The sequence below is a fragment of the Homarus americanus genome, unplaced genomic scaffold (genome assembly GCF_018991925.1).
Source record: "Homarus americanus isolate GMGI-L3 unplaced genomic scaffold, GMGI_Hamer_2.0 scaffold10853, whole genome shotgun sequence".
Classification (NCBI taxonomy): domain Eukaryota; kingdom Metazoa; phylum Arthropoda; class Malacostraca; order Decapoda; family Nephropidae; genus Homarus; species Homarus americanus.
In genome coordinates this window covers 353309-367553 of record NW_024755093.1, presented here as the reverse complement: position 1 = coordinate 367553, position 14245 = coordinate 353309, and the positions used below count along the sequence as shown (strand labels likewise).

Genomic DNA, 14245 nt, shown 5'->3' with positions numbered 1-14245 from the left:
ATATATTGCAATCATTTGTCACATTTCTCAACAATGTCGTTCCCATTTATTATTAGCCAATATCTCTCTCTCTCTCTCTCTCTCTCTCTCTCTCTCTCTCTCTCTCTCTCTCTCTCTCTCTCTCTCTCTTTCTCTCTTCCCTTCCCGTGTACCTTTTCTCTATTCTGTTGCTTTGAACCAAAACTCTTGTAAACACGTCCTGACATGCTGGCGATCAACACACACATACGATATTTTGCAGGGAATTTTTTCTCTTCGCTTAAAACCTAATTTAACCTAACCAAACCTAACCAAACTTTACCTAACCTAACCTAACCTAACCTAACCAAACTTTACCTAACCTAACCTATTGTTGAAGTATTTCCGGCATATTATTGGAGTACAATATATCTTTGACCATCTCGGGGGAATACAGTGTCATTGCATCCATCTCATTGCGGGGTGCAGGGGTTATTTTGTGTGTGTGTGTGTGTGTGTGTGTGTGTGCGCGTGCGTGTGTTGGGTACTAGGTTACTGCTAGTTGGAACTGCAGAGAGAATTATATGTGCCCTGTCTGTCCATCCATCCACACATATACATATATAATATCTTCCTCCCACATTACATACATTTGTTATAACAGCCGAGGTCATTTTTTCCCTCGTTACTCCCAGAACATTTATTGCCAGAAGGTCATCATTAATGTGTAGTGTTTAATTTTGTTTGCATTGTATTGTACTGTTGTCGACGAGCCAGGCAGGTCAATGGTTATGGTCTGTGTTAATGGTCTGTTGATGACACTACCTCAACCTATAGCCGAGATGAAAATAAAGACAAAATTTTTTAATTCTAACAGTGTACCTTAATGTGATTTATTGTAATGTAAGTCAGATTAAAGTTAATCTAACGTAACCTAACCTAGCCTAATCTAACCTAACCTAATCTAACGTAACGTAACCTAGCCTAATCTAGCCTAACCTAACTTAATGTATGTTGGATGGGGAGCGTGGGAATATTGTGAGGATCGTGGGAATATTGAGGAGCGTGGGAATATTGAGAGCGTGGAGATATTGAGGGGGCGTGGGAATATTGTGAGGATCGTGGTATTGAGGAGCGTGAATTTGAGAGCGTGGAGATATTGAGAGGAGGGGAAGGCGTGGGATGTGGAGAGGGCGTAGGGATATTGAGAGGAGCGTGGGGGTATGGAGGGCGTGGGAGTTTGGAGAGGGAGTGTGGAGAGGAGCGTAGGGATATTGAGAGGAGCGTGGGGGTGTGGAGAGGAGCGTGGGAGTTTGGAGAGGAGTGTGGAGAGGAGCGTAGGGATATTGAGAGGAGCGTGGGAGTGTGGAGAGGAGCGTGGGAGCTTGGAGAGGAGCGTGGGAGTATGGAAAGGAGCGTGGGAGCGGGGTGAAGTGCGTATAAATCTTGGGATGCGGCCACCCACATTACACTGCTGGTTCACTGGCAGCTGGGAGACCTGGGGTGGATCAGCGAGTGGCCGGGCGGTACATTGTCGCTCTCACTCTCGCGGGACTGACCGCCCTCACTCACCCGCGCTCGGCAAAGTTAGCTCGATGTTTTAAAGGTAAACATGAAGTCTGTGATTGACTGTACTTTTATTTTGTCCACATTAAAAGTCACTCCGTCTTTAATAAGCACTTATGTTTGTGATTGTTTCTCGTGTGTTGGAATTCTCCTGTAGTGTGTGAAAAGTATTCGTTAAACAAAGGTTTAGTGAACAGGGAAGTTGAATTATTCTTAATCTCGTATTTTATAAGCAAAGAATCTTTATTCGTTTCTGATGGGCTTATTTTATTTGATGTCATATTGTTATACAGCTGATCACCTTAGGTTCACGCCGTCGTCAGAAACATTCCTCGCTTAGGTTTAAAAAGTCTGTCGATGAGAGGAAATGTTGATTCTGGGTTCAAGTTTATGTAGTTGTGGAGTGTGGTGGTGTGTGGCACCATGTGGTGGCCCCACGCGGTCTGGGGCGGCGGGCAGGAGCGTGGCGTTGAGGTTAGTGTTCCCCGCGCGGGCAGGTTAAGAGGAGGTTGGTACACTCTGGTGTTCTGCGGACCCCCCACACGGGGACGACCTCTGGCGCTAAACTTGTTTTAATACTTCAAGATATTGTACGGTGCTCTATGACACAGTGGATCTTTATTTACTACCGTTTCTTTGGATGTCTGTGACATAGTTTCTTTGGATGTCTGTGACATAGTTTTTGTTTTCTATGATTATTCAGTTTTTTATCCTTAAATTTATATGTCAACTTTACTGATTGAAACTTTTTCAAAAACCTCTTTTCTTATGTTCCATTGTCCCATAAAATTAATTATTCTATTTTGTTTCTCGAATCCTGAAATACAGCCTAAGCTTTATTAGTTACCGTGTATGATCCAGAGAAAACAAAACTATATTTCCCATTTCTGAACTTGGATGTGTTGACTGAGCGTGATGAACTATGGGTAATACTCAGTGAATCCAGAGACCAGTGATCGGTGTTGTAACTCGCGGGTCACAGGTGAGTAACCGACTGACAACGTGTGTTTGTTTACCTTAGTCGTCGTGCTCTGACATGACACCTGGCCACATGTGAACTCTAATGAAAAATAAATAAAAGTGTCTCATCTACACCTGAGAGTTTTCTTTGAACAAATGGTTTAATATACACAATACTGTGAGCTATACAGTATACATCATCCACACACTGCCAGTATACATAATACATAATACATCCTTAACAACTTTTATAAGTATACACAGACTCACTAACTGATAATCATATTCTGATATACTCTCACTGACAGCTGTAACAAGTATAAACTAGTGTAGTTTATGTATTACAACTATGTAAAGTGGGATTCATACTTTGAAAGAAATTAAAGTTTTCACCATTATGTCGTGAAAGTTAGGCACCATCATTTAGCGGTGAACATAACGCTTTGTCTCAAGTTCCTGACGACTTTTGGCAGTTTAGTCAGTCCGGTGCCCGCCTCTCATGATCTGACTGATAGTGACTTTTGCGCTTAAGGGATGCCCCCCCCCCTCCCCAAGTACAACATGAAACAGACAATAACCATCTTTTTCTCACCTATGTTTTGATAAATTATTAAAATTATTCACGTGTGACTCTAACCACCAAAGGAATGACATAAATTTGGGTTAAATTTACATCAATGAATCATTAATAAGTGGTTTTATGTATGAAGTAATTGCTGTCCCCATTATACATTTATTAATGGGTGTAATGGGTGGTTATATAATGTATTTACTGATTGGTGACCCATTATTACAAAAACACTTATGGACGACCCCCATTACACGCTCAGTTCTGGGTGACCCATATATGAGGTCTTCAATGGATGAACTCTTAAAACAAATCAGTCATGGGTCACTACTTTGACAAATTGATTTCTTTTAGATCCTTTGACCCCAAGGATGATGATGGCAATGACCTCGTGGCATACATGACAAGAGGAAACAACCACGATAAATATCCTGTGTCACCCGCATAAAAATATTAATGGATGATCTCGTTATAGTTTTAGTAATGGACGAATACCATAATAAATTTAATGGTTGATCCTCATGTCGAACTATCATCAATAACAACTTTCACAGAGTAATTTACCAATATTTATCATCTGAGGATAAAGATAGTCTTCTCTGACCAACTGATACATATATTTTATTGATACATTTATATATTATTAGGTATATGTATGTATTCGTATATGTGTAATAGGAACTAAGGATATGTGGGTATCCTCCAGTTCCTCAGAGACAGATCGAGTGTTAAGGATGCCGCTAGGATTCCTTCGTTAGTAAGAGATGTTGAGTTGTTGTAATAGGAAGCTTATTAGTGATGTCTTGGACCTTTTCATTACCCTGGACCACAACTCGTTCCAAAACCTTAACTTCATTTTGACTTAGATTCCATCCCAATTTGATTCATATTTAATTAAGTGGTACACAGGTATAAGTCTCGTGAATATGTCTTGATTTAATGGCTTCTCCGTAGTCAGCCTCAGTATCTTTGTTTGGTGAAGCTCAAGGTAAAGCACACCAGTAGTTCCTCACCAACTGTCTGCAATATTTCCTGGCATATCTGATTACCCCGTTGACATGCTTTTGAGAATCGTCGAGCCTCAGTAAGCTTTTGAAGGGGTTGGTTTGGAAGATGGGGGGCGACCTGGGGAACTCTTTGAGCAGCTCCCTGGCATTAGCTGAGGTCTTGTATTCCAGCACTCTCTTACGTGCTTTAGAGAGAGAATTTTCACTCACTAGCTTACTGGCTGGCTGCTGTGGTCGATTATTAGAAAGCTGGTAATGAAATTTGAGAACCTGTGAGTATAATCAACCTCCCGAGTTTAAACCTGGAGTGTAACTTCTCTGTACTGTGTGTCGTCCAGGTGGATATTGGTGGATGTCTCTAGCATGGATTTAAGTACTGTACTCAGGTGAGCTATAGCTGTTGAAGAAGGTCGAATCCCCCGAAATATAAATTAACTCAGGTGAGGAGGTGTCATGAGCGTGTGTATCATTAGTCACGTCAGATGAGGTTTGATCTGAGGGAGGCATCAATAACACGGTGTCTGTCGGGTCAGTGTCTCAGGTCGCCGATACAATAGCTGTGACCTGCACGATAGTTGGTGGAAAAAGTGTTATAGTTTAAGGGGTTGAGACATAGACCTGACTTCTTGTACCTTGCGCGACTGATGTTTAGTAGTAGTAGTGAAAGGGTGTCCCATAGGCCTGACGACGTGTTAAAGGGAGTGTCGGTACAATACTTTTAACACTATGCTTCGGTGCACAATAACGTAGGGTGACCAACACTACACCCAAACGCCTTTATTTTCTTAACGTTTAAAGTTAGGTACCCATTCACAGTTGTATCGACCTGGTATATACCCCGGGTGTAAACCAGCGAGTCTAAGGACAGGAGGCGAGCATTGTGTCCACTCGGCCACTTCAGGTGTTATTGAGGTGTTGAGTGACGAGGCTGAAGAGGAGAGGGACGAGGAGCTTAGCCTTTGGGACACACACACACACACACACACACACACACACACACTACTACTACTAATAATAATCTTTATTTTTTATTAACAGTAACAATTTTACATTACCTCTCGGCACTACACTAAAATTGCCCCTGGTATTCTCTCTAATGCCTCGTAAACTTCTTAATGAACTGTCCTGTAAAATTCAAAAGTTCATTATGAAAATTACATTAAAGAATTACTGTTTATTAAAAAAAGAGAAAAAAAAATGAATGGAAAAAATTGCAGCTAGTCCTTATGGGCATTTTAATGAGGCGAGTTACTCTTTGTGTTTACTGTGCTATTGTGACCCACCAACTCTCTCTCTCAGGTGTGCGCTAACTGTGACTCAGGTAACCTAGGTAATCTGTTATGTTTGTCCATCACCAGGTGTTATGTCTATTATTACCTGGACCTCCTCCCTCCCCCCTCCACCCCTGTGTATAGAGCCTCACTGAACGACAATATGTATACCTTGTATTAATTAAACGACGCCTAATGTCTTATCATCTAAATGGTGTTTTCTTTTTTAATTGATGTGTGGTATAGTCTTATTTGTATGGGTTTTTTTCCCCCAGTTAATATAAGCACATAGGTAGACAATTTCCAGGTTTTATTAACAGGTAGGAAAATATCTCGTTGTTGAAACTCATAACCTTGTTTACAATTAGTGTATAGAGGAATGTGTTTTGTTTTTTTTGTTTACGTAATGAGAGAGTCCAGTTGTTGTTGGCAATGTTAAATGTTTGTTTATGTTTGCCAGTGTTAAGATATTCTAGGTCAGTACTCTCTACATTAGGTCACCATACCTTACGTCACTATAACCTAGGTCACTACACACTAGGTCACTACATGTTTCGTAAGTACATTCTAGGTTACCCCTTCCACGTCACCACAAACTAGGTCACTATACTCTACGTCACTGGAAACTAAGTCATTACACCATCACTCAATCAAAGTATACCATCCTTATCGCTGAGGGTTGGAGACCACAGCCCTCCACTCCAAAAATTTTCAGGTTGTCTTTACCAAATCCTGACTCTCTCTCTCTCTCTCTCTCTCTCTCTCTCTCTCTCCCAACTTCTAATCTCCGTCTCTCTCTCTTCCCCTAGTCCTCTGTTTTACTCATTATCTTCTTTACTCTTATCCCCTCACCCCTAATTATATGACCATAGTGTCTCACTATTCTAAATCTGTACGTTTGTGTTATTTCTCTTTTGTCATTCGAGATATTCTTTGTATTTCAATTGTTTTTTTTTCTTTGAGTGTAACTTGTGTTTGGCGTTTTTCTGTAGTAGCACATTTAGAAAGCCTCTAACTCCTCCCCCCCCCCCCTCCTGGTGTCTACCTGAAGTGTCTCACCTGTACAAAAGTTACATAAATATATTGCATTTCATTTTTTACCTTATGCTAAAATTGTTTTTTTTTAATACATATTTTAGTTTATTTACTCCTGGTTTTTTTTTCTCTTTCACTTCTACCATAACGACAAATGTTACTTTCCAATTTATAAAAAAAAAATGTTTCCTAGTGTCGACCATAAATCACTTTACCATTATCCTTCATCTCTTCACCACTACTTACATCTTCTCTCTTTATAAACTCGTAATGGTATGCTGTATATTGGTGGTGACAGCAGGTAGCCTTGTCTAACGCCTTATCTAACCCTAAACCAATTAGTTCCTTCGTTACTACAGCTTCCTGGTGGCTATAAGATATTTTTTTTATTGAGTTCTAGTATCCCCATCATATTGTCGTCTACTTTTTTTTACGAGATGTCAATGAGTTTCTTGTGTTTTAGAATTTGTTTTTTCTCCATAATTTCATAAAGATGTTTTTCCTGGGTCCTTCCTCCTCCTCTTCTAAAATAATTTCTATCTACAAATTTCTCTGTTGAAGTTTTTATTCTGTTTAAGATACTAGTCAGTGAAACTTTATATGCATTATTCCTCTAAACTGGATACATCAGACAGTACCTCCTAGCTTATGGTGTCACTCTTCCTTCATGAACGGTCGAAAATCATGTATAGTGTCTGGTTATGGTGGTTTAAGGAGGGGAATATAGTGAAGTAGGACGCCAGGTGTTTATCTTTACTCTTTTGGGATGTAAAATAGGTTGATAATGAGCTATGAGTACATCCTAGATTACCATACTCTAGGTCACCATACTCCAGGTCACCATACTCTAGGTCACCATACTCTAGGTCACCATACTCCAGGTCACCATACTCTAGGTCACTATACTCTAGGTCACCATACTCTAGGTCACCATACTCTAGGTCACCATACTCTAGGTCACCTTATAGTAAGTTACCATACTCCAGGTCACCCTATCGTAGGACACCAAACTCCAGGTCACCCTATCGTAGATCACCATACTCAAAGTCAGTACACCGTAGGTCACCATACACCCTGTCAGTACACTTTAGTCACAATACCTTACGTCCCATTAATACACTCCTAGTCACCACACCCTGAGCACCACATGAACACCACACCCCAGTCACAACATGAACATCACACCCCAGTCACAACATGAACACCACAACATAAATGACTACAAATACCACAACACCATCATTCACCACACCCCAGTCACCACAACACCACACCTGTATGACGTAACATAACCTTCAATATATAAAATTTTTCACTCCTAATTCCGCCCTCCTCTCACGCCTAGCCTAACCTAACCAAACCAAACCTAACCTAACCTAACCAAACCAAGTAAAATTTTCCACCTCAGATTTAATACACTAGATATACAAGCTTAAAAAAAACCTGATTAATTTCCTCTTAAGTTCCGTATTTAATCAATTTTTTTTTCCACATGAAGTAAATTTCCTTTTAACTCCCGTAGTAATTAACACAGGTGAGTTTCGTTATGGAAGGCGGGGCGGCGTGTGTGTGTTCCTTACCACCATGAGTACCAGTTTCCATTAAATTGCCATTAAGGTGAACCGCGTACCTTGATAATGGCGGGCGGGGTTAATTAGGAGTCAGGTATATCTTCTTAATCAAAACAAATGAGTAGTTTCCTTTCATTAGATTCTTACCCGACCCGACCCGACCCGACCGGCCGACCGACTTGGTACGTCTCGTCTCGTCTCGTCTCGTCTCTCTCTCTGGTAATAATTCAGATATAAAACAATCCTCAAAAAAATAAAAATAATAATAAAAAAAATAATATCTACATTTTGATATTTTTTTTTAGATGATTTAATAGTTTAATTTTCTCACAACATGAATTCTTAGTAGAGTTTCATGTTGTGTGTGTGTGTGTGTGTGTGTGTGTGTGGTAATTAATAAGCCACCGTATACACGTTTACACACACACACACACACACACACACACATATCTTTCATACACACTGCTGTCGGTTGTTGGCATATCATTATATCTCAAAATGTGATGTATTAAACAAACTCTGCGGTATATATTAACCTGCTACACTATCCAAGGTATAAAGAGAGACAGTGATGGTAAACAGCGGTATAATGTGTTGCCTTACTGTTCTTGGACCATATTTGGACAGATTAGAAGTGACTGGTAAAACGAGCTCAGTGTCTGGTTTCGTTTCATCCTCGTTAAACATGAGATATTTGGTGACCTCTGACCACCTACCCACTCATCCATGGAATCCAACCCACTCACGCCCATGGCCGCCCCCCCACGCCCATTGCTGCCCACTCACGCCCATGGCCGCCTCCCCACGCCCATTGCTGCCCACTCACGCCCATGGCCGCTCACCCACGCCCATTGCTGCCCACTCACGCCCATGGCCGCCCACCTACGCCCATAGCACGCACGTTTGTATAGGAAGGTAGTGGTCTGGTCTGGTATGGTGTTTACAACTCCCGCCAAACATCATTTCTAAAGACCTCAGTTATTGTAGTGCAGAGATAACATTATAAACGTCAATGAACTTCTCCAATAGAGCTGTAAACACCTGAAGACAGTGTAAACAACTAAACAAGTAAACCATGTAATTATTTTGTTTACTTCCAGTTGTTTGAAAGGAACCTATGTGCTTTGCCTTGCTACGTTATTGGTGTGAACTAAGACGTTCAGTAATAATAATAATCACGATAATAATAATCACAATAATAATAATAATAACAACAATAATAATAATAACAATAATAATAATAATAATAATGAACGTTCTATTATTATTTTCGATTTCTCGCTAATTCGGCAGATTTCGGGGCTATGAATCTGCCATAATCTCTCTGCATATATTGTGTCTGCCTGAGTGACCTAGGCGAGTGACCTGGGGAGTACAGTACACTTAAGTGAGTTATTTCTTACAGAAAATATAATTTTGTTTAGGTAAGGTTTAATACTTTAGGTTTCGGTTAGGTTAGGTTAGGTTAGGTCCCGGTAATGTTTGGTTAGGTTAGGTCCCGGTAATGTTTGGTTAGGTTAGGTCCTGGTAATGTTTGGTTAAGTTAGGTCCCGGTAATGTTTGGTTAGTTAGGTCCCGGTAATGTTTGGTTAGTTAGGTCCCGGTAATGTTTGGTTAGGTTAGGTCCCGGTAATGTTTGGTTAGTTAGGTCCCGGCAATGTTAGGTTAGGTTAGGTTAGGTCGCGGTAATGTTAGGTTAGATGTACTGTTATAATACTTTAATTGTTTCACCTATGACATTCATACTCCCGGACACTACCACTTCAACAAACACACAGTTGTTTTGGGTTTAATTAGTGTTTATATATTTTAAGACAGTTTAAACATGATCCGTCTTGGGTATTCTTCACTACTGCAGCTCAAAGTGAAGAAGCGATTAGATACACATAATAGTTTATGAGTTCTAAATATGTAGAGAACTTGTGGATCATATCAAAGTGGGTGGGGAAAATTCGGGTTAATTCGGCAAATTCGGTATTTCAGCAAGGCCAGAGCAACTTAGTGTACCGAATTAGCGAGGGTTTAGTGCAATAATAATAATTGCTTTCAATATCTAGGCCAGGTGCAATATCTCTCTCCGTGTTTCCGACTGACCTACTGTACACTCACACACGCCACACCTGTTCTCCACACCTGTTCTCCACACCTGTATCTCTCGCCCCTGTTCTCCACACCTGTTCTCCACACCTGTATCTCTCGCCCCTGTTCTCCACACCTGTTCTCCACACCTGTATCTCTCGCCCCTCAGTACACCTTCGTCAGGATGGTGGTGTGATGACGGCTTCTCCTGCTTCCATCTCCTCTAACTACCATCATTACATTTTTTATCCAGCAAATAAATCCACTTAGAGATACGGTGGCTAAGTAGATATAGAACTCATCTCTCGTCCTAAAGAACACTAGTTTGATCCCAGGGGCCCTTTCGATATGCACAGTCATAAATGGGTACCTAACTTTACGGTTTAGGCAGTGAAGGCTAACAAGTGCAGTGCCAACCATGTTATCTTTATGCTATCTCTAACGGGTCATCATACCTATGGTAGTAATTTTTATTTATCGATAACTGTCATATAAATGTGGCTTAAGTTTAGTAGTTAAGACTGCAGGTGTAATGGTGAAGAGATCAATTATTCTGTATGTAATTAGGAAGATATCGTATTTTTGTTTTTATTTTCACTCAACAATATTTTTAGCTCGGCTTTGTATTGGTGGAGTGTGTTGTATTACAGCCTGGGTAGACATACACACACACACACACTCACTCATACATACACACATACATACACACACACTCGTACATACACACTCACTCACATGCGCGTACACACACACACACACACACACACACACAAATAACATCATGGATCATTCTGGCAGCCCAAAGATTTATATTAAGATAAGGAAGTTTAACGATGGGCGAAAGATGACGAGATGTTGCCCCCACACACTGTATATTTCCTGCGTGGGGAGAGAGGGAGATTGAAGGAAGAGGAGAAAGGAAGGAGGAAGGAGGAGAAAGGAGGGGGTCAAAGAGGAAGGACAGGTGTGAAAGGAAGGAGAAATAAGGGAGGGTGAAGGAAAGGGTGGAGGAAGATGAAAAGGGAAAAATGAAGGGGGAAGGGGAGAGGGAAGGAGGGAAATGGGAAAGTGAACGGAGGAAAGAACGTGAAGATAGGAGGGGATAAGGGATGGGGAGGAGAAGGGGTGAGGGAGAATATGGAGAAAGAGAAGGAGGAAAAAGGGAGTGGTAGGGAGAGAAATAATTGGGGGAGGGGGGGAAGTTGAAGGAGGAAAAGACGTATAGAAAAATAGAAGAGGGAAGGAAGGAGGAGGATGGAATTAGGGGTTGATAAAATATATAAATGGAATGGAGAAGAGAAAGGAAATAAAACGAGAAGGGAGGAAGAGAAGGAGAAAACGAGTGGGAGGAAGAAGGACGAGAAACAAAGAGGGAAAGAAAGAGGTAAATGGAAGAGGCGTAGAGTCAAAATAGAGGAAAATGGAGAGTAGGGAGAGACAGAGGAAATAGAACGGAAGTGGAAGGGATAGTGGAGAGAGGGAGGAAATAGTCGGGAAGTGGAGGGGAAGGGGAGAGTTGTGTTACATTGGAGGGAGGGAAGGCTGTGGTACATTGGAGGGAGGAGGAGGGAGGGAGGGGGTACATTGGATTGAGGATGAGGGAGGGAGGGTGGTTATACATTGGAGGGAGGAGGAGGAGGGAGGACAGGGGTACACAGGGGCAGGAGGAGGAATTATTTTACCTGTTATATCATGTTTTGTTTTTATTCACGTTGTTGATATTTTTTTATTAAATTATTTTCCTGTTTGTGGTAATGGCTGTTGCTGGTGACGTCAGAGAGGAGTGTGTGGGTGGTGACGTCAGAGAGGAGTGTGGAGTGATGACGTCGTCAGAGAGGAGGTGTTAATGGTGGTAGACGTCAGAGGGTGTGGGTGGTGACGTCAGAGAGAGGTGTGTGGGTGGTGACATCAGAGAGGAGTGTGTGGAGTGGTGACGTCAGAGAGGTGTGTGGGTGGTGACATTAAGAGGAGTGTGAATTGGTAGCGTTATGTTTTTGTTTTGTCAGTGCGGATTTTTTTAATTATAGATTTTATTGTAATTTTGTGTGGTTTAGATTATCATTACAGAGATAAGCTATTGGTAAGTGTGTGTGTGTGTGTGTGTGTGTGTGTGTGTGTGTGTGTGTGTGTGTGTGTGTGTGTGTGTGTGTGTGTGTGTAATAAAAGGTAAAATTATGACAACGAAACATAACACTGAGTTTAGTTCTGCTATTATGACCACCATTGATCATCAGGTGACGGACATCAACAAACACACACACACACACACACACACACACACGTTAAAAATAGGACTCATATGGACGTATAACACAGTATTCTATTTCAATTGCACTATATGCATCACACACTCACTATATTGCAATATATGAATTATATTTGATTATTTTAACAGTACGTGGTGTGTCGTTTATTAGGACCTCTGTTAAAAGTTCCCCTACAAAATGTTTTATATGTATTACCTGAAACATCTGTGTTAACCTGTATTACTTGTATCACCTGTATCACCACCTGTACCACTACTGTATCACCACCTGTATCACCACCTGCACCACTACTGTATCACCACCTGTACCACTACTGTATCACCACCTGTATCACCACCTGTATTAACTGTATAACCACCTGTATCACCTGTTGCCCAAAGTACATGTGTTTTACCTACAACTTTTGACGCTGAAGTAATTACCTGTACCTCTGTTGTCAGGTCACAAAGTTCACCTGCCTGTCTGTCTGTCTGTCTGTCTGTCTAATCTCTTTGATAATAACTGGTGATGGATAATAGTGATGGATAATAACTGATAGTAAATAATAATGATAAATGAATAATAACTGTGGTAAATAAAGATAAACAACATTAATATATCCAACTAATCCCCAGAAATCCACCAGACGAACATATCCCCAAAAAAATCCACCTCAATCCGCTAAATTACCGTACAAAACCAACATACCTTACTAACAGACAGACAGACAGACAGATATACATTATATATATATATATATATATATATATATATATATATATATATATATATATATATATATATATATATATATATATATATATATACCCTCTTTCTCTCGTCTTATATAGAAAGGTATATATAAAAAAAAAAGGTTAGATGCGGTATATACAGTAATTAAAGGTGGGGTTACGGTATTCCTTCACGCTCCTAAAAAAAATTATGGTCAATTTAATTACTCCATCTAGTGATTACGTTTAGCAGTGTTGTTAATAGATTAATATTTTTTTTACTTTTTTTATGAAAGCCGAAAATATTCTGATAGATTAGTTTAAACCCGTGATTAGTCAGAGTGTTGGGGGGTAGAGGGTGGGGGGGAGGAGGGAGGAGATGGAGGAAGGGAGGAGATATAGGGAGGGAAGGTGGGGAGATAGAGAGGAGAAGGAAGGGGGTTAGTGCGTTACTGTAACATAGTTCAACTTTAGTGATTTGTGTTTTTTATATATGTTGAGAATGTATTAATTACTGAACTATCGTGATGAAACAAGCATAGAGGGGAGAGGAGATAAAGGGAGGAGGGAGGTAGAGAAAGGGAGACGGGGAGGAGAAGGGAGGGAGGGTGGGAAAGTGGGGGAGGAGAGAGAGGAGGAAGGAAGGAGGTAGAGGAGGAGAGAATAAGAAAGAGGTGAGAATGACGAAGAGAGAGAGGGAGATAAAAAGGCTAGATGAAAGTGAAAAAAAACCCCACATATTTGATTCATTTATGTATGGTGAAGGACCCATCCTGACATCATTCATTATTATTATTATTTTATGGGGTCGATATTGTCAGTAGTAATGATGATTTAGTGTAATGTGATCCTATTACACACACACACACACACACACACACACACCCTCCGATCCCACCCCAACACTCTCTCTCTCTCTCTCTCTCTCTCTCTCTCTCTCTCTCTCTCTCTCTCTCTCTCTCTCTCCTCTCTCTCTCTCTCTCTCTCTCTCTCTATTAATTACACGCTCTTCATGACCTCGTTAACGAATATACATTAAAAAGAAACATCAACATTATGAGGGTAATTTCAGTCGGGTAATAATGAGGGAGTTTTGTGCTTTAATACGTCATCTACCTGTGTATGTATGTATGTATGTTTGTATGTATGTATGTATGTATGTATGTATGTATGTATGTATGCAACTTAACACCCGGGGGCAAGATAATTGTGAACAACAGCTTAATATTTGTATCCATTGACGAAGAGCAAAA

General features: G+C 40.6%; 1 protein-coding gene across 1 annotated transcript in view; it reads left to right on the top strand.

Moving 5' to 3' along the window:
* Nucleotides 1–2010: 2010 nt before the first annotated feature.
* The window catches only part of LOC121856423 (Down syndrome cell adhesion molecule-like protein Dscam2), a gene marked incomplete at its 3' end in the record, with an annotated part of 359709 nt that continues 347474 nt past the window's right edge, over nt 2011–14245 (top strand). Inside the window, exons 1-2 of the mRNA XM_042352021.1 lie at nt 2011–2032; nt 2353–2506. The remainder of the gene's footprint in view (nt 2033–2352; nt 2507–14245) is intronic.